The sequence below is a fragment of the Notamacropus eugenii genome, chromosome 2, assembly GCF_028372415.1.
Source record: "Notamacropus eugenii isolate mMacEug1 chromosome 2, mMacEug1.pri_v2, whole genome shotgun sequence".
Taxonomy (NCBI): Eukaryota; Metazoa; Chordata; class Mammalia; order Diprotodontia; family Macropodidae; genus Notamacropus; species Notamacropus eugenii.
This window is the reverse complement of record NC_092873.1, coordinates 143,972,210-143,997,040: the sequence shown is the minus strand read 5'-3', so window position 1 is coordinate 143,997,040 and position 24,831 is coordinate 143,972,210. Positions and strand designations below refer to the sequence as shown.

At 36.5% G+C, this 24,831-nt stretch overlaps 1 long non-coding RNA gene and 1 pseudogene across 2 annotated transcripts in view; both read right to left on the bottom strand.

Moving 5' to 3' along the window:
- Window positions 1-24,831, bottom strand: part of LOC140526419 (uncharacterized) — an 82,311-nt gene that overhangs the window by 35,158 nt on the left and 22,322 nt on the right. The window lies entirely within an intron of this gene.
- LOC140530404 (crooked neck-like protein 1) lies at window positions 7,463-8,402 on the bottom strand (annotated as a pseudogene).

Below are 24,831 nucleotides of genomic sequence, written 5' to 3'. Positions count from 1 at the left end.
GCACACACAGAGTAAAGGTAAGGGACTGGAGCAGAAGCTATTATGCTTCAGCTGAAGCTAAAAAAGCAGAAGTTAAAAGAAGCAATTCTGGTCTCAGACAAAACAAAAGCAAAAATAGATCTAATTAAAAAAGATAAGGGAGGAAACTACAGCTTGATAAAAAAATATCATAGACAATGAAGGAATATCATTACTAAACATGTATGTATCAACTGATATAGCATCCAAATTCTTAAAGAAGAAGTTAAGGGAGTTACAGGAAGAAATAGACACTAAAACTATACTAATAAGGGACTTCAACTTCCTCCTCTCAGAACTAGATAAATCTAACCACAAAATAGACAAGAAAGTAGTTAAGATGAATAGAATTTTGGAAATGTTAGATATCTTAGACCTCTGGAGAAAATTAAATGGGGATAGAAAGGAATATGCATATTCTCATAAGTATGTGGCACCTACAAAAAACTGCCCATATTAGGGCACAAAAAACCTCAAAATCCAAAGTAGAAAAGTAGAAATATTAAATGCAAACTTTTCAGAGCATGATGTAATAAAAAAAAAAACTAATGAAATAAAGGAGCATGGAAAGATAGACTAACAATTAATTGGAAACTAAAATCTAATCCTAGAGAATGAGTGAATGAAACAACAAATCATAGAAACAATCAATAACTTCATCCAAAGGAATGACAATTAGATAATGTACCAAAACTTATGGGATGCAGTGATAGTGATTCTTATAGGAAGTTTTATATCTCTAAATGCTTACATGAATAAAATAGAGAAAGAGATCAATGAATTTGGCATGCCATTTAAAAAATTAGGAAAAGAACAAATTAAAAATCCCCAATTAAATACCAAATTAGAAATTCTGAATATTAAAGAAGAGATTAAGCAAATTGAAATTAAGAAAACTATTGAACTAATAAATAAAACTTAAGAGCTGGTTTTATGAAAAATCCATAAAATAAATAAAGCTTTAGTTAATTCAATTTTTTTTTAAAAAAAGGAAAGAAGAAAACCAAATTACCAGTATCAAAAATGTAAAGGGTGAATTAGCCACCAATAAAGAGGAAATTAAAACAATCATTAGACACTATTTTGCCCAACTGTATGCCTTAGTAAAATAGATAAATATTTATAAAAAATGTAAATTGCCCAGATTAATGGAAGAGGAAATAAAAAACTTAAATAAGCCCATTTCAGAAAAAAGAAAGCAAGCAAGCCATCAATGAACTCCCTAAGAAAAAACCTCCAGAGTCAGATGGATTTACAAGTGAATTCTATCAAAAATTTAAAGAACAATTAATTCCACTATTGGGTAAATAGAAAAATAGGAAAAGAAGTCCTACCAAATTGTTTTTATGATACAAATATGGTTCTGACATCTGAATGAGGAAGAGTCAAAAAAGAGAAAAAAATATAGACCAATTTCTCTAATGAATGTAGATAAAAAAAATTTAAATAAAATATTAGCAAAGAGATTACAGCAACTTATCTCCAGGATAACACACTATGACAAGGTAGGATTTATACCAAAAATGCAGGGCTGTTTCACTATTAGGAAAACTGTCAGCATAATTGGTCATATCAACAACAAAACTAACAGAAATCATATGATTATCTCAATAAATGTAGAAAAACTTTTGACACAATTATTGAGAAAATGTTAAAAATACTAGGTAGCATAGAAATAAATGGAGCCTTCTTTAAAATGATACATAGCATCTGTCTAAAACCATCAACAAGCATTATATTTAATGAAGCTAAGGTAGAAGCACTTCTAATAAGATCAAGGGAAACAAGAATGTCCATTTTCACTACTGTTATTCAATATTGTATTAGAAATGTTAGCTTTAGTGATAAGAGAGGAAAAATGAATTGAAGGAATTAGAATAGGCAAAGAAGAATCAGAATTATCACCCTTTGTAGATGATAAGTTGGCATACTTAGAGAATCCTAGAGAATCAAGTAAAAAACTATTTGAAATATTAAACCGATTTAGCAAAGTTGCAGGATATAAAATAAACCCACATAAATCATCAGCATTTCTATATATTACTAACAAAGTCCAACAGCAAGAAATAGAAAAAGAAATTCCATTTAAAGTTCATGCATACATTATAAAATATTTGAGAGTCTACCTGCCAAAAACAAACCCAGAAACCATATGAATACAATTACAAAACACTTTTCACACAAAATCAGATCTAAATACTTGGGAAAATATCAGTTGCTCATGGGTAGGCCAAGCTAAAATAATAAAAATGACAATTCTACTCAAATTAATTTACTTATTCAGTCCCATATCAATCAAACTAAAAAAACTTATTTTGTAGAGCTAGAAAAAAATAATAAAATTCATCTGGAAGACCAAAAGGTCCAGAATATCAAGGGAATTAATGAAAAGAAATACAAGAGAAGGTGGTCTAGCCATACCAGATCTTAAATTGTATTACAAAGCAACAAACAACAAAACTACTTGGTACTGGCTAAGAAATAAGAGTGGTGGATCAGTGAAATAGTTTAAGTATACAAGACACAGTAGTCAATGGCTATAGTAATCTACTGTTTGATAAAGTGAAAGACCCAATTTCTGGGATAAGAACTCACTATTTAACAAAATTTTCTGGGAAAGCTGGGAAAGAGTATGACAGCAACTAGGCATAGATCTTACACCATATATCAAGTTAAAGTCAAAATGGGTACATGATTTAGACATAAATATTGATACTATAAGCAAGCTAGTAGAACAAGGAATAGTTTATCTGTCAGATTTATAGAGAAGGGAAGAATTTATGACCAAACGAGGATAGGGAACATTAAGAAATTCAAAATAGATGATTTTGATTACAGGAAACTGAAAAGTTTTTGAACAAAGCCAATGCAACCAAGATTAGAAGGGAAGCAGAAAGCTAGGAAACAATTTGTATCACTAGTGTCTCTGATAAAGGCTTCATTTCTAAAATATATAGAAAACTGAGTCAAATTTATAAGAATACAAGTCATTCCCCAACTGAAAACTGGTCAAATGATATGAACAGGCAGTTTTCAGATGAAGACATTAAATCTATAATCATATGAAAAAATGCTCTAAATCATTATTGACTAGAGAAATGCAAATCAAAACAATTCTGAGGAGCAACATCACATCTATCAGATTAGCTAACATAACATATCAGGAAAATGATAAATTTAGGAGAAGATGTGAGGAAATTGGTACACTTATACATTGTTGGTGGCATTAAAAACTGATCCAATCATTCTGCAGAGCAATTTGAACTATGTTTAAAGGGCTACAAAAATGTACATACACTTTGATCCATTTTCTAGGTCTATTTCCCAAAGAGATCATAAAAATTGTAAAAGGATGCACATGTACAAAAATATTTATAGCAGCTCCATTTGTGGTGGCCAAGAATTGGAAGTTGAGGGAATGCCCATAAATTGGGGAATAGTTGAACAAGTTGTGGTATATGAATGTAATGGAATACTATTGTGCTTTAGTAAGTGGACTTTAGAAACACCTGGAAAGAGTTGAATGATGCTGAATGAAGTGAGCAGAACCAGAAGAACATTGTACATAGTAACAGCCATATTGTGTAATGACTAACTTTCTAGACTTGGCTCTTCTCAGCAATGCAAGGATCTACAACAATTCTAAAAGACTCATGATGGAACATCCTGTCCATATCCAGAGAAACTATTAAAGTTATAAGGTACCTTTGATCAACACTCCAACATCTCTCTGATATCCTCCCTCTCCCTTATATACATGATCTCTGGATGAGATAATAAAGGGCCAAAGACAAAATGACTTCCCCAAACACACAGCCAACAAGTAGCAGAACTGGGATGAAAAATCAGATGTTTTCTCTCCCAATATAGTTTTGCTTCCATAGCACCATTCAGGAATCAAAGCAATTCCAAATATCTAAAAAACAAAATCTATGAAAAAGGAATGGTGTCAGTGGATTTAATGCAGTATGGTAGCAGCAGCAACAAGAGGTCCCAAGAACACAAGGTATTTCTTTGACATGGTATATCCGCCATAGAGTATTTTTGCCAGAGTAGATTAAGATTCTTCCAAAAATAATATTTGAGTAGGCAAAAAAGTAGACAACTGGTAATTTATATCACAATTATTTTACAATTCTGTAAGTACTGAGGCCAAGGATCTAGCTGAAATTTAGAAAGTTGTATGTATATATCAACTCAACTGCTACTAACATATCATTAAATTATATGTATTATTTGGGTTTCAAAAGTGAATTCTAAGACAGTCTTAAATAAGCAGGTGAAAATAAACTTATTACAAAGATGTCTCAGAAACTTGCCTATTTACAGAAAATAGTCAAGAAAGTGAAACCAAAGTTCAGAGCAGCAGATATCATGAACCCAGTTAATTTTTGATTACTAGTTATGTTTTATTAGAAAATAATCTAACTTCTCTTTTAAACTGACAATGTTAAGAGACGATTGGTATCTTTTTAATGTGTAATCTCCTGGAGGGAATAAATAAGAATAAAAAAATCTTAGTTCTAATCTAAGTCCTGTTAGTCAAATCACTAAGCAAATTGAACAAATTATTTCAATATCCTGGACTTCATTTTCATCATCAGTTAAGTGAGAGCATTAAACTATATTTAGTTTGTCAAACATTTATCAAGCACCTACTTGTATGCAAGGCACAAAAATGTAGGTTAAGAGTACAAAGATGAAGAACCACAAAGTCCAATTTCTCAAAAAAGTTAAATTAGGCATAAATATAGATATAACAAAATAAAGTATACTGGAGCAAAGGAAATATCTGGGGAGATGGGGGTGGGGTTGCAGAATGCTCTAAGAAAATCTGGAGAAAATATTGTCAGATAGGACATCAGTGAAGGTATGGAAGAAGTCGTCATTGAGAAAAAAGATTCTAAAATCCATAGATAAAAAGGGAGACCTAAACAAATACATCAAGATAGAGGATGTCATGTTGATTTCGGAAAATAGCTAGTACTACAATTTGACTGTAATGTAGAGTATGGAGAAGGTAATAATATAAAATAAGGCTATATGTATAAGGTGAATCAAGCCCAGATGTAAAGTAACCTAAATATTAGCCTAGATACTCTATTTAGGTACCCTAGATAATGAGACAATATCAATACTAAAGTTATATGCACCAAATGCTATAGCATCCAGCTTTTTCAAAGAAAAGCTAAATGCATTACAGGTAGAAACAACAGAACTACAATGGCAGAAGACTTCAATCTCCTCCTTTCAGAAACAGATAAATCTAAAACCAAAAATTAGTAAGAAAGAATTCAAGGAGATGAATAGACTAGACAAACTAGATATGATGGATACCTGGAGGGAATTAAATGGGGTTAGAAAAAAATGTGTTTTTTTTTTCTCAGTGGTACATGTTACATTTTCAAACATTGACCATATGTTGGGAGGGAGAGGAGCCTTTATAGTTAAGGGCAGAAAAAGCAGAAATATTCAATGCATCCTTTACATATCGCAATTCAATAAAATTATATTTAATAAGGGACCATGGAAATACAAATTAAAGATTAATTGGAGATTAAACAACCTAAAATAAACAACCTATGCTTAAAAATGACTGAGTTAAAAAAACAGGTCAAAGAAATAATCAATAATTTCAAAGAGTATGACAATAATGAGACAACATACCAAAACCTGAGGGATGTAGCGAAAGCAGCAATCAGAGGAAAATGTGTATTTCTCAATGCTTATATCAATAAAATAAAGAAAGAACAGACCAATGAACTGGATATGCAATTTTAAAAAACTAGGAAAAAAAACAAATTAAAATCACTAACTAAACACCAAATTGGAAATTCTAAAAATTTAAAATTAATAAAACTGAAGGTATGAAAACAAATGAATCAATAAACAATGAATCAATAAATAAATTCATCAAATGAGCTGATTGTATTGAAAAGCCAATAAAATAAATAAACCATTGATTAAAATGATCTGAAAAAGAAGAAAACCAATCACTTAAATCAAAAATGAAAAGTGTGAATATAACACTAGAGAAGATGAAATTAAAATAATTATAAGGAGTTATTTTCAGCTATCTGCCAATAAATTTAACAATTTAAACTAAATGGAAGAATACTTATCAAAATGTAAACTGACTATATTAACAGAAGAGGAAATAGACTAGCCAAATGTATTTTAGAAAAAGAAATTGAACAGATAATAAATGACATACACATATGTAACATATATGTATGTATGTCTGTCTATGTATACATAGAGTCATATAAAAATGCTCCAAATCATCACTGTTTAGAGAAACACAAATTAAAACAACTTTGAGATATAATCTCAAACTTATCAGAATAGCTAAAATGATAAAAGGGGAAAATAACAAAATTTGAAAGTGGTATGGAAAAGTAAGACACTAGTACACTGCTGGTGGAACTCTTAACTGATCCAACCATTTTAGAAAGCAATCTGGAATTATGCCCAAGGAGTTATAAAACTGTGTATACTCTTTCACCCAGTTCTATCACTTTCCCAAGGTGATCAGGAAAAAAGGAAAATAACTTTAACATTCTAAAATATTGGTAGCAACTCTCTTTGTTGTGGCAAAAAAGAATGGAAACTGAGCGGATGTCCGTTAACTGGGGAGTAGCTGAACAAGTTGTGCCATATGTTTATGATGGAACGTTACTGTGCCACAAGAAATGATGAGCTGGTTGATTTTAGAAAAACACAGAAAGTCCTGCATGAAATAATGAAGAACTAAATGAGCAGAACCAGGAACATTGTACACAGTAGCAGCAACATTGTTCTAAGAACAACTTTGAACAACTAATCATTTTGTGTATTATAAATACTGAAATCAACTACAAAAGGCACATGAGAGAAGATGCAACCAACCTCCAATGAAAGAAATTATAAATAGATGTATGTATAGTATGGCTTTACACATACATACATACACACACATACACATATATACATACATACACATGTAGTGTAGATATTTGTGTATAAAAACCCATACACATCTGTGTCTAATGGTGGCCTTCCCTAGTGCAGAGTAGGGAGGAAGGGAGAAAAATAAAAAGTGCATAGCAGAGAACAAAAGAAAACTCAGAACAAAGCACAGAAAAGCAGCTTAACTTTGAGAACAATTTTTTTTTAAGTAAACTGTGGAATAAGAATTCATAGCTTCATATTGAATTCTCTTTTTATGTTGTGCTATGTACATGGAAAAATTTTGGGTTTTTTGTATTTAAGTTCCAAATTAAAGAAAAAAAATAAAGCCTAGAAGAATTAAGGAAGAACAAGTATAGTATCTCCTAAACAATTGGGCTTTAAAAAAAAAGAAATTTTATGTTCTTTATTTACAATCCTTTCAATGCCAACTCAGCATTATTTTAAAGGCACAGTGTAGCAAAGGTAGAAGGCTCACCATTGATTAAAAAAAATACTACATAAAAAAGTTTCTCTGAGTCACAATAAATAAATATTTGAATTCATCCATGTCTTTGTCCAGGTCTTGCTCTGGAACATCCTTTTCTTGTTTCTGTTTCTTCCAAAGTTTGACCATCACCAGCATTTTGAGGTTGGGTTGACTTCCAGCATCTTCTGGAACAGTGTAATTATCATATTCTTCCCAACCAGCATCAGACCCATCTTCTGCCTGCACTTTTCTTCTCTTCTCAACTTTCCCTGGCATCAGTTTGTCCACTTTCTTTTTATGAGATGATTCTGTTCCAAATTCTTCTTCAAAGTTTCACCAGTGTTCTAGTGACACGAGTCTTTCTTCATGCACTTCAGTTTCTCATAGTTTTGTTTGCTTCTTCATGAATTTCTCTCTACTTAGAAAAACATTCTTCATTTCCTTCAGACAGCTCCATTTGGGCAAAACTGATCCATTTCTTGACATGCTGTGTTTCTTACAGCAACCTCCAGCAAACTGTTTTGTTGGTTCTGTTTTGTTTTGTTTTCAGATTCTTCTTGCTCAATTTCAGAATCAGTGAAGGGTTTTCAAATCACTTCTGGCACGTGCAAATATGACTGGCTAATAGCCAATTCATACATTACCCAGGTTCTGAAAATATCTCCAAAGATTTGTTATAACTCAGCTCCAATTCAATGTAGACTTTCAATAATTTGTTTTTGGGACACTTGCCAATAGAAATTCCCAAATCTCTTCTAGTAAATGTCTTATTTCGGAGTGGGCATAGAGTATCTACATTTTGAAAAATGTAATTTTTTTGAAGAATTAATTCCAAACAAGCTTGATATATCTGCCTGGTCCTCTCTTTTGCCTTCAACTCTTCATAGACTACATGGTTAATCCATAAGATAGACAGACAGACAGACAGACAACAGACAGACAGACAGAAAGATAGGTAGAAAGACATAGATAGTTATAGATAGATAGATAGATAGATAGATAGATAGATAGATAGATAGATAGATAGATAGACAGGTAGATAGACAGATAGATAGATAGATAGATAGATAGATAGATAGATAGATAGATAGATAGATAGATAGATAGATAGACAGACAGACAGACAGACAGACAGACAGATAGATAGATAGATAGATAGATAGATAGATAGATAGATAGATAGATAGATAGATAGATAGATAGATAGACAGACAACAGACATACAGACAGAAAGATAGGTAGAAAGACATAGATAGATAGATAGATAGATAGATAGACAGACAGACAGACAGACAGACAGACAGACAGACAGACAGACAGACAGACAGATAGATAGATAGATAGATAGATAGATAGATAGATAGATAGATAGACAGATAGATAGATAGATATTCCAGTGTCTCTTCTCTTGGACTGATGGCACTTTGACAATGCCTCTTTCATACACGTCTTACATGGTTCCACGTTACTTTCAGTCAATTGCAAATAATCAAAACAGGCATCATAATTCTGTGGATTAGCCTCCATCCCTCTTCATGCTGGAATTTCCATCTGCTCATAACAACGTCTTCAATGCCACATCTACCTAATTCAAAGATGTCTAATCTTTAAAGAGTTCTTGGGCTTTCTGCTTCCAAATCCTTTCCAGGTTATATTTGTAGATCATTCATACTTTTTCAAACTATTTTTCATTTTCTTAAACCTTTTCAAAGGCCACATAGAAATGCTTGCTCATATGCTCATCTTCAAAGAATTCCGCAGCTATTTCATATACTTTCTTTACATGAGCAAAGTAGCCATTGGAAGGACGCCACACACCAAGACCACTCCTCTTTTCTTACTATTCGGAGATGCCTTGTTTTCCTCAGGGCTAAGGCCCAGCAAGCAAACTGCATCCAGTAGTCCTTTGCACACACCCTACAGATGAACTTTGTTGCTGTTAAACCAGAGAACTGGCTCAAATCTGAGTCAGGCAGTCCTTAGTGTAGGGCGAGCACCAGAAGGAACCACATCCTGGTCATGAGGACCTGCTATGAATATACTTCTTGTCACTAGAACTTACTATGTTGCTCATTACGCCGTATTTCCTTGATTCTTTGTGTTAACTGTATTGGTATCAGAAGTGGAATCTGAAACAGGAGATCCTCCCACTCTCTCCAGTACAATTCAAGATATAGTATTTACAGGGGCCTGTTATGCCCCACTCAGTTCACAACTTCACAAGTGGAGGTAAACTATTTTTCCTCTTCCCAGTTTCTGAACTCAACAGTAGTGGTGTCAGAATTGAAATCAGAAAGAGGAGATCCTCCTACACTCCACAGTGCAACCCAATGTACAGTTCCTACAGGGGCTCATTGTACCTCACTCAATTCATGACTTTGCAAGTGTTAATGAGCGATTTTTCCCTTCTCCAATTCCTGAGATTGAGCTCTGCTCTCTTGGAGGTTTGAAATCTTGACATCATGACTGAAATCTTGGTGTCACAACAAAGAGAGAATTGCTCCTCTTCTTGGTGAGGTCTTTACTTCTTTGGAAAAGGGACCCCTGTATTTGTTTCCTTCAGTTGAAATTTGGGAATTTAAGAATGAGCTTCCAAAGAACACAGTTGCAGGGTATGCACATTTAGTCCATGGACCAGATAACTTGTAAATTCCTTAACAATTGGAATAATTTGACTAAAGAAAATCCTCAATATTGTTGGCCAAGATGGGATACATTTCACTATGACAAAATCAACTTTTTAAGAAAATCATTGGATCAGGCAATAAAGAAAACTGAGTTTCCTGAGTGGGACACCTTTAGAAAGTGGCAGCTTGCAAAAACTAAAAAGGAAGCTGAGAGTAACCTGACTTTGATTAAAGTGTTTGAGCAAAATGAAGTTAGAGAAATGGAAGGCTGAAGACAAGCTCCACTCATTGAAGTCAAATGTCCAATCAATGCTTATAGACAATCAGCAATTAAAAGAAACCCCAGCAACTAAGAGAAGCCCTCAAGCAAGAGATCTAAGACCTGAAAGCCAGACAGATGACTTGTCCATCCCCTTTTCCTATCTATCCCTCCCTTCCAACTGCACCAGCCCCTGAGTTCCCCTTTAAAGTGAAAAGGGATGAGGTTATCGGGTCAGGTAATTATGGTAAGGACTTTCTTTTTGCTGAATCCACACGCTTTTATATCCTTGGAGTGAGGCTGAGCTCAGAGCTAAGGCTAAGGAATTTTCACAAGCTAGAGAGGACCCCTTGTCTTACAAGTGGGAGTCGGGACATTGTCTCTACCAACAACCCTGGATTCTCTGACCTGTACCAATTGGTCCAATTTCTTGTGGGGTCTAGACACAGGTCACTGGGTCAGGACTACCATTCAGGGGTCTGTCAATCATCAGGCTTTCAAATATGCTGAGGAGGCTGTGTAGAACCTCCCTAATGCCATTCTTGAAGTCTTCCCCAACCCTGAAGACTGGGGAAAGGTCAAGATATGCATCCAAGAGCTGGGGGAAAGCATTGATAAATTTTATGATCACTTCCTCTACTCTTTTGATGCACATCTGGGGCTGTGACACCATGATCCCCATAGTCACCTCACATTTAACTCCCTCTTATTTGATGGCTTCCAAAAAGAACTTAATTTAGTTAAAAAGAATATAACAAACTGGCAGACCAAAGAGACTAATGTCATTATAGTCAGTCAGGCTAACTACCAATCTACCCTATCTTCTGAGATGAATGAATGGGCTGATAAAATTCTGAGCCTTCAGATTAATTAGCTGCAGAGGCAGGAGACTGGCATTCACCATTCATGCCTAGAAGAGGGAATGAACAAAGGGCACCCAAATCTGGGCACTTGAAAAGCAACTGACCTGCCTTCCAAAGAAAGTTCAATCATGCTCCTACACCTCCCTTAGTCACCCCACACTACCAAAGAACCCAAACTAGAATGGGTGATGATGAGGCCTTGAGGAAAGAGTCTTCTCCTATCATAGAAATCCTTTCTGTCACTTTATCCCATCAGGTGTGCTTTCCTTACTGGGGCAGGCATCAAGATTGAGGCTGTAATAGGTACTAGAGCAACCCTTGGAATGAAAACGTTATTACTGTTTTGGGACTTTTCAGTGCTCCTCATGCTGTCCTTTCTGAACCCTTTCCTTTTTTCCTCAGTAATCACCCTTTCCTCCTTTGCACTAACAGGCCTGCCCACCTCCTTGGCTATGAGTCTTTTGTCACATTCTGTGCTTTGGGCATCTGTCATTGAACCCTTCCCCACATTCCCTTTCCTTTTGCCTTATTTACTCCCCACTACCCATAACTGGGTAATGCCCTATGCCCACATTGTCCCCAACCCCATACTCTCCCAATCACTATGCCAGTTTCTGGCTTTGACCTGAGTAATGCCTTTTTCTCTGTCCCAGAGGACTCTTCCTCACAGTTTTTATTTACTTATATCAAGAGTCCCACATATTTCTCTCAGATTTTTGCAATGTGACCTCTCTACCCTTGAGTTCCCATGCTCCTCAATTCTCCTTGCTCCCCATACACCAATTTCTGTTTGGCTGACACTGTGTATTCCCTTACTCATTGAACCCCTAAGGGCCATAAGGCCTCCAAGAAAAATTTACAATTCTGTATTACATTTGCTAAGAATTTTGGGGACTTGTACTTGCTCCCCAGGGCATCCTTTAAGATTCCTCTCGCACTGCTACCATACTAAAGTTCCCCACTCCCAGTATTAAGTGCCAGCTCCCCACCTTCTTGGATTGGCTGGCTACTGCCATCTTTGGATCCCTCCTTCTCCCTCATAACTCACCCCCTCTATGATCTCAAGAATCCTGTGCTTGATCACCTTTCTCTGATCTCAAAGCTTTGGTAACTAATGAGGAATTGAAGCCTCCTCTGCTTCTCCTTCCCAGGCTAAGCCATCCTAGCTATGATTTCCCCTTCCAGGGGAAAATGCTACACGAGTAACAGGACAAAAACATGGAGACAATTTCTATTCATTAAGGTACTATAATCACAATTTGGATGCTATTGTGAGGGGTCTGCCAGGTTGCCTCAGGGCTGTTGTAACCTCAGCAGACCTGATCAAAGCCATAGCTGACATAGTTTTGGGAAGAAGGGTAATTGTCCATGCTCCCTGTGCCTTAGAAGCTTTCCTCAACTCCTACCACATGCAGCATTTTTCAGTCAACAGACTAAGCAGACAAAAAATGTCTAATGTGACAGACATAATACTCTGAATTCTGCAACCTTTTTACCAGAACCCCTTGAAGAGATAGTAGACCTTCATGATTATGCTGCCTTGACTGATGCTGTCTTTACTACCCCCACCCTAAGCTGACCGAGGCCCCACTCCCTGATGCAGAACTTTCTCTGTACACCAATGAGTCATGCCCTAGGAATCAGAGAGGGGAGCTGATGTCAGATTGTGCTGCTACAACTGCCTTCGAGCTGATTGAAACTTCTTCTTTACTGTAGGCTACTCCGCCCATCAAGCCAAGGTAGAAGCAGTCACTAGGGCATATGACTTAACTAAAGACAAAAGAATGAATATTTTCACTGACAGCAGATGCGCTTCGGGGCTCATTCATGAATTTGGGATACTGTGGAAGTATTGGTTTTTTTCCTTTTTTACCTCTTCTGGGATGATCAATAGAAACCAAATATTTGTTGTTAGACTTGTTGACTGTTTGGCCCTTCCCAAAGCTGTGGTTATTGTCAAGATTTCTAGGCATAGACAAGATGGCCCATGTGAGAAGGAAGATGACTTTGCTGATTTTCATGTAAAGAAGGCATCCTTACAGTCCTTAATTCCCATCAACTTTGCTCTTAACCCCATGATACGACAGCCTTCCTTACCAGATCTTACACCACAAAAGATCACCTTAGCACAAGAAACCTTACTGAACCCTGCTGTCACCAATCTGGAAACTGAGGAGTACACTAAGGAACTCTGCACTGGACTTTGGCATGAGCCAAATAGGTATTTGATTCTCCCTGATGCTCTAGACTTTCCTATGATGGAACATCTGCACAAGCTCACCCATTTCCTCCAGAAAAATTAATATAGCTTGCAAGAAAGTACTGGTGGGAGCAGTTTACAAGAGCCCCTAAGATTGCCTGAACCACTTGTATCATCTGCCTAGCGTATAACCCCCTCCCAACTTTTGAAGCCTCCAGTTGGCCATTTTCCTCCCTCTAGGGTACCTTTCAAAGCATGACAGATGGATTTTGCCCAACTCCCTTCTGTTAATGATTAGAAGTATATGTTTGTATGTTCTCCCAGTGGGTGGAACTTTCCCTGTTAGATGAGCCATGGAAGCTTCTGTTGCCAAGACACTTCTTAAAAAAATTATCCCAACTATGGGAGTCCCTTAGGATCACTATAGTGACTGTGGCATTCACTTTATTGGGTCTGTCCTCTTTTAACTGTTAAAGTCATGGCCCCAACCACCCCAAATCAATCTTATAGAAAGGGTAAATGGATTACTAAAAATACAGCTGGTGAAATTGGTGGAGGACTTTCACCTCTCTTGGGTTCTTCCTCTTGCCCTATTAGCCCTTATCTCTCATCCATTTGTAAAATTCTCTGTTTCTCTTATGAGATCCAGACTAAAGACCCCCTTTTACAGTATTGTAAAGGCCTGTCTGGAGTTATATGAAAAACAAACAAACAAACAAACCAGCAGCTTGTATCTCCGTCTTTCTCCCCAGAGTCCTCTTCCACTGAACTGGAACTGAAACCTGGAGACTGGGTGTACTGGAAACACCATCTTCAGAAACATTCCTTTGAATACCTATCAAGTCCTACCGTTAACAAGTACAGCAGCCAAGCTCCAAGATGTGGAAGCCTGGATCCATTTTTCCCATCAGAAGAAAGGCCCAGTTACTGAGTGAATGGAAGAACCCTCTGGAGAGCTCAAGGTTCATCTCATACAGACCCAGAAGCAGCCAACATCTAGATGAGACAGCTGACGCAAGATTTTTGTGAAGAGAGCTGAGGATATTGTTCTACTTTTCTTTCTTGTCCCTTTTGTTATGCCTCCAATCACCAAAGCCTTGATTCAAACGTGTTGGCATTCTTTCTCTCTGTATTCTTAGCTTCCACTTCGTTTTCTGTTTGTACAGACAATAGCTAAGCAAAACCTATTTTTCAATCTGCTTACATTCTTGACAACATTGAGAATTTCATGATACCTGATACACAGTTCCCCAATAGGTTCCCTCAAGAAATTAAGTTGCTGGGATCAAAATGCCATTCTTTATCTATCCTCCCTCATCCCTAAGGAGAGGGCCTAACAAATTGTTAGATTTGCTTCCTTAAGCCCCAAGCTCAATAACCTAAGCCCACAACTGTCTCTCAACTCAACATCTCATTCTGGTCCAGCTGGATAGTCTCTTCCCAGTTTCTATGACTGGACTGTATTTCTACTGAATCCCATGGCAATTTCCAGAACCTTCCTTGTCTCTCAGTTCATCCTGGACCCACCTCTCCCCACACAGCTTTTGCCAAATCCATGCTTAGTATCCTTGCCTTTGGGAACAAGTCTTCTGCTGACACTCTTCCTTTCAATGCAAGCAGCTCAGGGCTTCAAACTTCCTAGAAATAATGCGACCATTGAAACTTTCTTTGCAGCTGTGGCTATTGCTACAATCTTCCTCATAAAAGCCACCTGCTAATATCCCATCCCTAGAAGGGCCTGCTCTAATTCTTCTTTTCCAACTGCCACTTCTCTGCTTTCCTAGCAGTGGCCTTTAAATTCACAACACGTAGCACTGTCTATTTCCCTCTCCATCAGGTCTTCCTCTGCAAAATTTGAAGATTTACATGGGCAAGGAACCCAATAGCACCATCTCTATGAAAGAAGACAAATTGAGGCAAGTATCGACCAAGATGCCATGAGAGGAATTGTAGAGGAAGATATGATGGAGAGAGGAACAGATAATCCTAAATGTTGTAAAGTCATAAGAATACAAGCCAATCTGATAGGTGTGCGGTAGTACTTCAGAGTTGTTTTAATTTGTATTTTTCTAATCAAAAGTGATTTAGAGCACTTCTTCATAGATCACTTTTAATTTCTTCATCTGAAAAATGCTTGTTCTTATCCTTTGACCATTTGTCAATTGAGGAATGGCTAAAATAAATTTGACTATAAATTTGACTCAATTCTCTATGTATTTGAGAAATGAGACTTTATCAGAAATACTTTTTGTGAAGATTGTTGAGGAAAGCTTTTTGTTTTCCTTATAATATTGGTTATATTGGTTTTGTTGGTGCAAAAGCTTTCCAATTTAATATAATCAAAATTATCTATTTTACATTTTTGTAATGCTCTCTGTCCCTTCTCCATAGATTTAACAGATAGACTATTCCTTGCTTTTCTAATTTGCTTATGGTGTCACTCTTTGTGTCTAAATCATATAACTTTTGACCCTATCTTGGTATATGGTGTGAGATGTTGGCCTGTATCTAGTTTGTGCCCTATTATTTACTTCTTTATAATATAGTTTGAGATTTGGGTTTGCTAGACCACTTTCCTTTGTATTTTTTTTCATTAATTTCCTTGGTATTATTGACGTTTTGTTCTTCCATATGATTTTTGTTGTTATATTTTCTGGCTCTATCAAATAATTTTTTGGCCATTTGATTAATATGGTACTAAATAAGTAAATTAACTTAAGCAGTTGTCATTTGGATTATATTGGTTCATCCTACTCATGAGCAATTGATATTTTTTCTAATTGTTTAGATCTGACAAAGTGTAATATAATTGTGCTAATATAGTTTCTAGGTTTGTCTTCATAAGTAGACTTCTAAGTATTTTATATTGTTTACAGTTTTTAAAATGAGATTTCTCTTTCTATCTCTTGCTGCTAGGCAAGAAATGCTGATTATTTGTGTGAGTTTATCATATATCTTAAAAGGTTGCTGAAGTTAACTATCTCAAAGAGTTTTTTCAGTTGATTCTCTAGGGATCTCTAAGTATACCATCATGTCATCTGCAAAGAGTGATAGTTTTATTTCCTCATTGCCTATTCTAATTGTTTTAGTTTTATTTTTCTTCTCTTATTGCTATAGCCAACATTTCCAGTACTATACTACATAACAGTGGTGATAAGGGGCAACCTTTTTTTACCCCTGATCTTATTGATAAAGCTTCTAGCTTATCTCAATAACACATAATGCTTGTCAATGGTTATAGATAGCTACTCTCTATTATTTTAAGGAATGCTCCCTTTATTCCTGTGCTCTCTACTGTCTTTAATAGGAATGGTTTCTATATTTTATCAAAGGCTTTCTCAGTATCTATTGAGATAATCATGCAGTTTCTACTGGTTTTGTTATTGATATGGTCAATCATATTTATATTTTTCCTACTATTGAGCCAACTTTGCATTCTTGATATAAATCCCACCTGGTCATAGTGTATAATCCTTGCATTTTTTTTTATCATAAAATTGCTGTAATAACCTTGCTAGTATTTTATTTAATTTTTTTGCATTGATATTCATTAGGAAAACTGGTCTATAATTTTCTTCTTCTGTTTTAGCTCTTCCTGGCTTAGGCATCAGCATCATAATTGTGTCATAAAAGAAATTTGGTAACACTCCACTTATTTTTCCAAATACTTTAAATACTATTAAAATTAATTGTTTTTTAAATGTTTGGTAGAATTCACTTGTGAACTCACTTGGTGTTGGGCACTTTTATCTAGCGAGCTCATTAATGGCTTCTTCAATTTCTTTTTCTAAGATGGGATTATCTAGGAATCTTATTTCCTCTTAATAGGGGCAATTTATATTTTTGTAAGTATCTATTTAACTAAGATTGCCTAATTTATTGGCTTATAATTGGAGAAAATATTTTCTAATGATTGCATTAATTTCTGCTTCATTGGCAGTGATTTCACCCTTTTCATTTTTGATACCGAACATTTGGTTTTCTTCTTCCTTTTCTTAATCAAATAAATCAATGACATCCATCTTATTTATTTCCATATTAACAGCTCCTAGTATGTTTTATTAGCTCAACAGTTTTTTTTAACTTTCATATTTATTAATCTCATTTCTGGTTTTCAGGATTTCTAATTTGTTGCTCAATAGGGGGTTTTTGATTTGTTCTTTTTCTAGTTTTTCAGTTGCATGCCCAATTCATTGACCTACTTTCGCTCTCTTTCTTTTGTTGATGTAAGAATTTAGAGAAATAAATTTTCCCCTAAATACTGCTTTAGATGCATCCCATAAATTTTGGCATGTTATCTTATTGTTGTCATTCTCATTAATGAAATTGTTGATCATTTCTATGATCTGTTCTTTGACCCATGTATTCTTTAGGATTAGATTATTTAGTTTCCAATTGATTTTAATCTATCTTTCCATTGCCCTTTGCTGAGTTTAATTGCTATTACATTACAACATAGAAGGAATACATCTAATATTTCTACCTTTCTATATTGATTTTGAGGGTGTTATGCCCCAACACATGATAAATTTTTGTGTAAGTGCACTGAGAAAAAGATATATTCTTTTTTGTTCCTATTCAGTTTTCTGCAAAGGTCTGTCACATCTAGCTTTTCTAATATTCCATTTACATCCTTAGTTTCTTTCTTGTTTATTTTTTGGTTGAGTTTATCAGATTTGGATAGGGACTGTTGAGGTCCCCCACTAATATAGTTTTGCTGTATATTTCTTCCTATAACTCACCTAACTTCTTCTTTCACAATATGGATGCTATACCACTTGGTACATATATGTTTAGTTATCGTGTGGGTCAGAGACCACCAACTCAAACAAAAATCAGAGATTTCTCAAGGTAGAAGCAAAGCAGCAAGATTTTATTACAATCTTGTGAGAAATGGCATGTCCTCTCTGATAAGTAATCAGGAGAGTGAGGTAATTACAAAAGGCAAAAATAGAGATTATATAGCCCTAATGCAGATCTCACCTCCCTGCTGGTCTTTTACTCCCATTGGCTGGGAGGCAGGTTCACAATCTAAATGTGACAGCCTACCCTGTGAATAGGGGACAAGGCAGCAGTGAAATAACCAAGAGATATTATGTTGATGTGGGTGTTGATGTGGCAACCCAAGGGGCATAGTTATGCTGATTTGGCAACCCACAGGGGGTAGTTTAAGTTTCATATTCTCAAAAATCACATGATTTCTGGGAAACTGAAACTTAGGCCTAACCATCTACTAAAAGTCTTTTGTTAAGCACTGAGAAGTTTTCACTAACTTCATTCCATTCAATTATTGATATTACTTCATTGTCTGATAAATTTCAGCAAAATATAGTTTCCTTCCTTAGTTCTTTTAATTAGGCCTATTTTTACTTTTCCTTTGTCTGAGATCAGGATTGCTACTTTTAACTTCTGCTTTTTTAACTTCAGTTGAAGCATATTAGATTCTGCCTGTAGCATCAATGCAATATTCACAGCACCTACAGAAGCCATGAATATCCCAGGGTAATTCTGAATCATGAAATCCAACAGATTCTCCACATGGGAGACAGAACCAAAACATTTATTCAGACATCAAAAAGCCAAAACCCACACTACAAAGCCAAATCCATCATAATAACAAAAATCTATACACAATAACAGTGCAGAGGCCAACACCATCCCCAGTTCTTCTCCCTGCTAGGCTTCCCACAAATCAGTTACCTTAAACAAATCACAAGCAGGCTCCCTTAAACAAATCACAAACAAGCTCTCACTCACACTAGCCAGCTGCCTGCTTGCCTGCATCCTTCCTATGTCTGACTGCTCTCTGACTAAATTCTTCTCATCTCTGTTCTAGCTCTGTCCCTTCCTGTTCCACCCCTTCCTGTTCCATGTGACTTGACTTATGTGACTCAGGCTTCCATGTGACTCAGGCAGGTCACATGGGCCTATTAATGAATGGGAAAGATCTTCCCATTTAAATGACCATAACACATGGCCCCAAGATTTTCACATTCATTACCAGTTGCTGAGGCAACTGGTATCAACAGAATTGTAATGGGGATAACAGAAAATAAGCAAATAAAACAATATCTTAGGCAACTAGTGTCAACAGAACTTTGCAACAATATAACAGGGATCACACAAAAAAAGCACGTAAAAATATCTCAGGGTGGGGCTCGAGGACAAGCACCCCATCATTCTCCCATCAAATGAATGGGGCCCAGAATCTTGGGGTAAGGAATGAAGGTCACTTCTTCCATAGTTACTTCCTGCTGAAATTGGGCATAGAACTGTCCCTGCTCCAAGAGGTCCCATTTGAGAGGTCAGTTCTTTAGCTGGCATTTGGAGCTTGGTCAACACCAGGTTCAGGGGTGACACATCACAGTTATGGGTAAGGGGTGAAATCCAGCTTTAGTGACCTAGCATCTGCAGGTGAAGGGTATTAAGCCTGCAGAAAACAAGTGTGACAAACAAAGTGAACAGACAAAAAGAAACAAAGAGACAAAAACCAGAAGCAGGGTAGATACAGGGTCAGTTGTGCTTCTGGAGTCCATGAACCCACTATTACAGCCTCATTCATGGTAGAATATATGAATTAAGGTTACAATTTGCTAATCATCTTCTCCTGAATAAACAACAGTTACAGTATTATCCTTCCCATGTGCTATAATTTCCACAGCCTTCGGAACATCATCTGGCCTTCCATTTTACCCATACTCTAGCTTCCAATCTTATTCTGTCAGTAGAACCCAATCCTTCAGTTACTCCATATAATAGTAATTTAAATGGGAAGAGCTTTCCTATTCATTAATAGGTCCATGTGACTTGCCTGGATCACATGGAAACCTGAGCCGCATGTGTCAAGTCACATGGAAAAGGAAGGGGTGGAACAGGTAGGGTGGAACAGGAAGAGACAGAGCAAGAGCAGAGCTGAGAGGAAATTAGTAAAAGAGCAGTCAGAGGTAGGAAGGATGCAGGCAAGCAGGTGGCTGGCTAGTGTGAGTAAGAGCTTGTTTGTGATTTGTTTAAGGGAGATGGTTTGTGGGAAGTCTAGAAAGGAGAAGGCTTGGGAATGGTGTTTTCCTCTGCATTGTTATGGTGTATAGACTTTTGTTCCTATGATGAATTTCACTTTCTCATGCTGGGATTTGGTTTTCTGGTGTCTAAATAAATGTTTTGGTTCTGTCTTCCATGCGGAGAGACTGATGTATTTCACAATTCAAAATTGTGATGGGATATTCATGGCCGCCATAGGCACTGTGAATATCATATTGGCACTACAAGTGGTGAGAAGGATGGGATTATGAAGTATCAGATCTCTGTTTGGAGACAGAAAGGCAGAGGAGACAGAGGGAAAAAAATGAATATCTCAGAACAGAAGGATTTGCCTTATTCCTCCCTAACAAGAGAATGAGCTAAAAGTACAGGACTCTGAAATCTGGGAACTGAGGCTACAGAAGGGAGGACCTAGAGATTTAGAAACATGCTGTCCAGGAATACCAATAGAACGGGAAAGAATTGGCAGGCATATGTAGGAGAGGCTGGGCCTTGCTAACAAGTTATCGTCTTATATGTAAAAAGCAGGTACAAGCTGCTGGAAGAGAAAGTTCAGATGGAAAGGGAATTGGCTAGTTTACATGAGAAACTTTTTATCCTGTAGCATTCAAAATTTCCTGTAGAAGATCAAGCTAGAAAGTTTCAGGTGGTAGAAGAAAAAGATGTTGTTAGCTTAGCTCACAAAAAGAAGCAAAAATGTAACAAGAGAAAGGATGCAAGGGAGACTTCTCAGGCAGAAGCACAACAGGAGAGTTAAAGGGGCCACATAGAGTTTGGAGAGGTGATTGAAGATTTTACTCAGCAGGAGATTACAGATATTTTGAATCGGTTCACCCAAAGGATGGGAGAATTGTTGGTATCTTGGATGATGAGAACCAGAGAAAAAGATAAATTTCCTTGAGAGAGAAGAGTAAATAGCCAGTGGATTTAAAGTCAGAATAGACTGACAAGAAAAGAATTGTTTACTGCTCTATTGAGAGCAGGGGTAGATTTTGGAAGAATAGATGTCATTCCAACTAATGAACCATACAAAATGTACTGAGAAAGGTGGCTTGATATTAGACTGAGCAGGGAAATAAGAACTGGCCCTACAGAACCTCCTGAAACATTGTATCCAAGTTTATCTCACCTGCAGGGAGAAAAGGAAATTGGCCAGCCCCCAGTTCAAGTTAAAGAAAGTATACCTTTAGCCAGAATGATGACCCCCAAACTGCAAATTAGAAAACAGTAAACAACAGTGAATAAGGCTATGATAATGGGTTCATAGATTCCAGAAGCATGGCTGACCCTGTACCTACCTACTTTTGGCTATTGGCTACTTGTTTCTTTTTGACTTTCTGTTTGTTAAACTTGTTTGCTAAATTTGTTTTCTGCAGGCTTAGTACCCTCCATCTGCAGATGCCTGATCACTTAAGCCAGATGCCACCTCTGTCCACAACTGTAATGTCCTGAACCTGGTATCAACCAAGATCCTGATGCCAGCTACAGAACTGGGGAATGGGACCTCTTGGGACAGGGACAGCTTTACATTTAATTTTAGCAGGAAGTAAATATGGAAGAAAAGACCTTCATTCCTTACCCTAAGATTTTGGGCCCCATTTATTGGAGGAGGGAAGGATGGGGTGCTTATGCTCAAGTCACACCCTAGGATATTGTTTTATGTGATCATTTTGTGCGATCTAAAGTTGTTGTAAAGTTCTGTTGATACCAGTTGCTTAATATATTGTTTTATACGCTTATTTTCTGTTGTCCCTGTTAAAGTTCTGTTGACACCAGTCGCTCCATTGACCTATGTAATGGATAAGAAAGATCTTGGGGCAAAATGTATTGATAATGTATTTAGTTTATTGTTAATGTCATTTTACTTCTTAATGGGAAGATCTTTCCCATCTATTAACAGGCCCATGTGACCTGTTTAAATCACATGGAAGCCTGAGTCAAATGAGTCTAAGTCACATGGAACAGGAAGGGGTGGAGCAGGCGAGGTGAAGTAAGAGGGTGGAAAAGGAAAAAGGCAGAGCTAGAACAGCTGAGAGGAAATTGGTCAGAGCAGTCAGAACTGAGGAAGAGAGAAAGGCAGACAGCTAGGTTCCTTAGTGTTTGTTTGTTTGTAGGAAGACCTGATAATGTGTGTAGATTTCTTGGTGACTATGATGGATTTCTTTTGTACTATGATAGTTTTGGCTTTCTGATGTTGGGATTTGACTTTCTGGTGTTTGAATAAATGTTTTGATTCTATCTTCCATGTGGAGACTCTGTTGTATTTCACAATTCAGAATTGTACCAGGATATTCATGGCTGTGGTAAGTGCTGTGAATATTGTGTTGGCACCACACTGCCCCAGCACTTTTACTCTGTGTGTGTCTCTGTGTTTCAACTATGTTTCTTATGAACAACATATTGTAGAATTCAGGGTTTTGATCCACCCTGCTATTTGCTTCCATTTTATGAGAGAGCTCATCCAATTCATATTCACAGTTATAACTCCTGTCTATTTCAATCCATTTTATTTTTTCTTCTATTTGTCCTCTCTCTCCTTTTACCCTTTCCATCTTCACCATTGTTTTACTTGTGTCTACAGCCTCCCTATATCTGCTCTCTCTTCTGTTAGTCTCTACTCCTCATGCCCTTTACCTCCCCTTTTACCTCCCTGTCAGATAAGATAGATTTTTATATTCAAGTGTTTGTGTATATTATTCTCTCTGAACCAATTCTGATGACAGTAAGGTTCAACTGATGCCCATTGCCAACCCTCCCACATCTTCCCCTCCACTATAATAGATATTTCACTACAATTGATCTTTCACATCTTTTCATATGAAATAATTCTACTTCTCCCCTCCTTCTATGCCCAGTGTACTCCTCTTTCTTGTCCCTTAATATATTTTTTTTTTGCATTTGTTCAAATTCACCTTATACCCATACCCTCTGTTTACATACATTTCTTCCAGCTATATTATTAGTGGTACAATTTTTTTAGGAATTACAAATATCATCTTTCCTTGTAGGGATATAAAGAGTTTAGCTCTCTTGAATCCCTTATGTTTTCTTATTCCTTTTTCAGCTTCTCTTGGATCTTAACATTAGAGATCTATGTTTTGTTAAATTCTTCTCTTCTTCTTATGAAAGTTAGAAATCTTTCTGTTTTAAATGACTATTTTTTCCCTTGTAGTATTATGTTTAATTTCACTAAATAGGGGATTCTTGGCAGTAGTCCTACCACTTTTGCCTTCTAGAACATCCTGTTTTGTGAACTCTAATCCTTTAATGTTGCAACTGCTAAGTCTTGTGTAATCCTGATTGTGGCTCCCTGATAGTTGATTTTTTTCCTTGATGCGATAGTTTTAAAATTTGGCTATAATGTTCCTTGGAGGTTTTCTTTTGAATTCTCTTTCCTGAGGTGAGCAGTGGATTTTTTTCAATGCCTATTTTGTCCCCTGGTTCCAGGATGTCAGGGTAAATTTCTTCGATAATTTCTTGAAAGATGCTGTCCAGGTCCTCCTTTTGATTATGGTTTTCAGATCATCCAGTTATTCTCAGTTTCTCTCTTCTGAATCAATTTTCCAGGTTAGTCATTGTTTTCATGAGGTATTTTATATTTTCTTCTATTTTTCATTCTTTTGATTTTAGTTGATTGATTTGTGATGTCTCATGGAGTCATTAGCTTTCACTTGCCCAATTCTAACTTCTAAGGAGCTGTCTGCCTCATTTAGCTTTTGTACCACCTTTTCCATTGGCCAATTGTACTTTTTAAGGAGTTGTTTTCTTCAGTGGATTTTTGTATTTCATTTTCCAGTTGGACAATTCCACTTCTTAAGTAGTTGTTTTCTTTTTCCAAGCTGTTGATTTTTTTTCTTAATCTTCTTGCACCATTCTCATTTTCTCCCAGTTTTTCTTCTATCTCTCTTAGTGATTTCTAAGTTTCTTTTTGAGTTCTTTGATGAGTTCTTTCTTGGTTTGGGACCACTTCTCATTTTTCTTTGGGACTTTGCCCATAGATGTTTTGACATTGTTGTCCTCTTCTGAGTTTGTGTTTTGATCTTCCATGTCACCATAATAACTTTCTATGGTCAGATTCTTTTTGTAGTAGTTGTTTTTCTTCATCTTTTTTGGTCTTTTCCCTCACTTTTAAATTTGAACTCTACTCCTAGGGTGGTAGGGGCACTGCTTCAGGTTTCTTATGTAAGGGGTCACATGTCCTAGCTGTTTATTTGATGCTATACTGATGTAGCCCTTGGGCCTTCATGGGGCACCCTCATGCCTGCTGCTGTCTTGAGGTGGGGGTAATATTTGGTTGGTGCTGCTGGAAGCCACAGAGTTCTGGAAGTTTACTTGGTGCTGAGCCAGGGGCATAGTGTTGGTGCCTGGTGTATGCTGAGACCAGTGGGTGTTTCTGTGTTGGGGTCTGT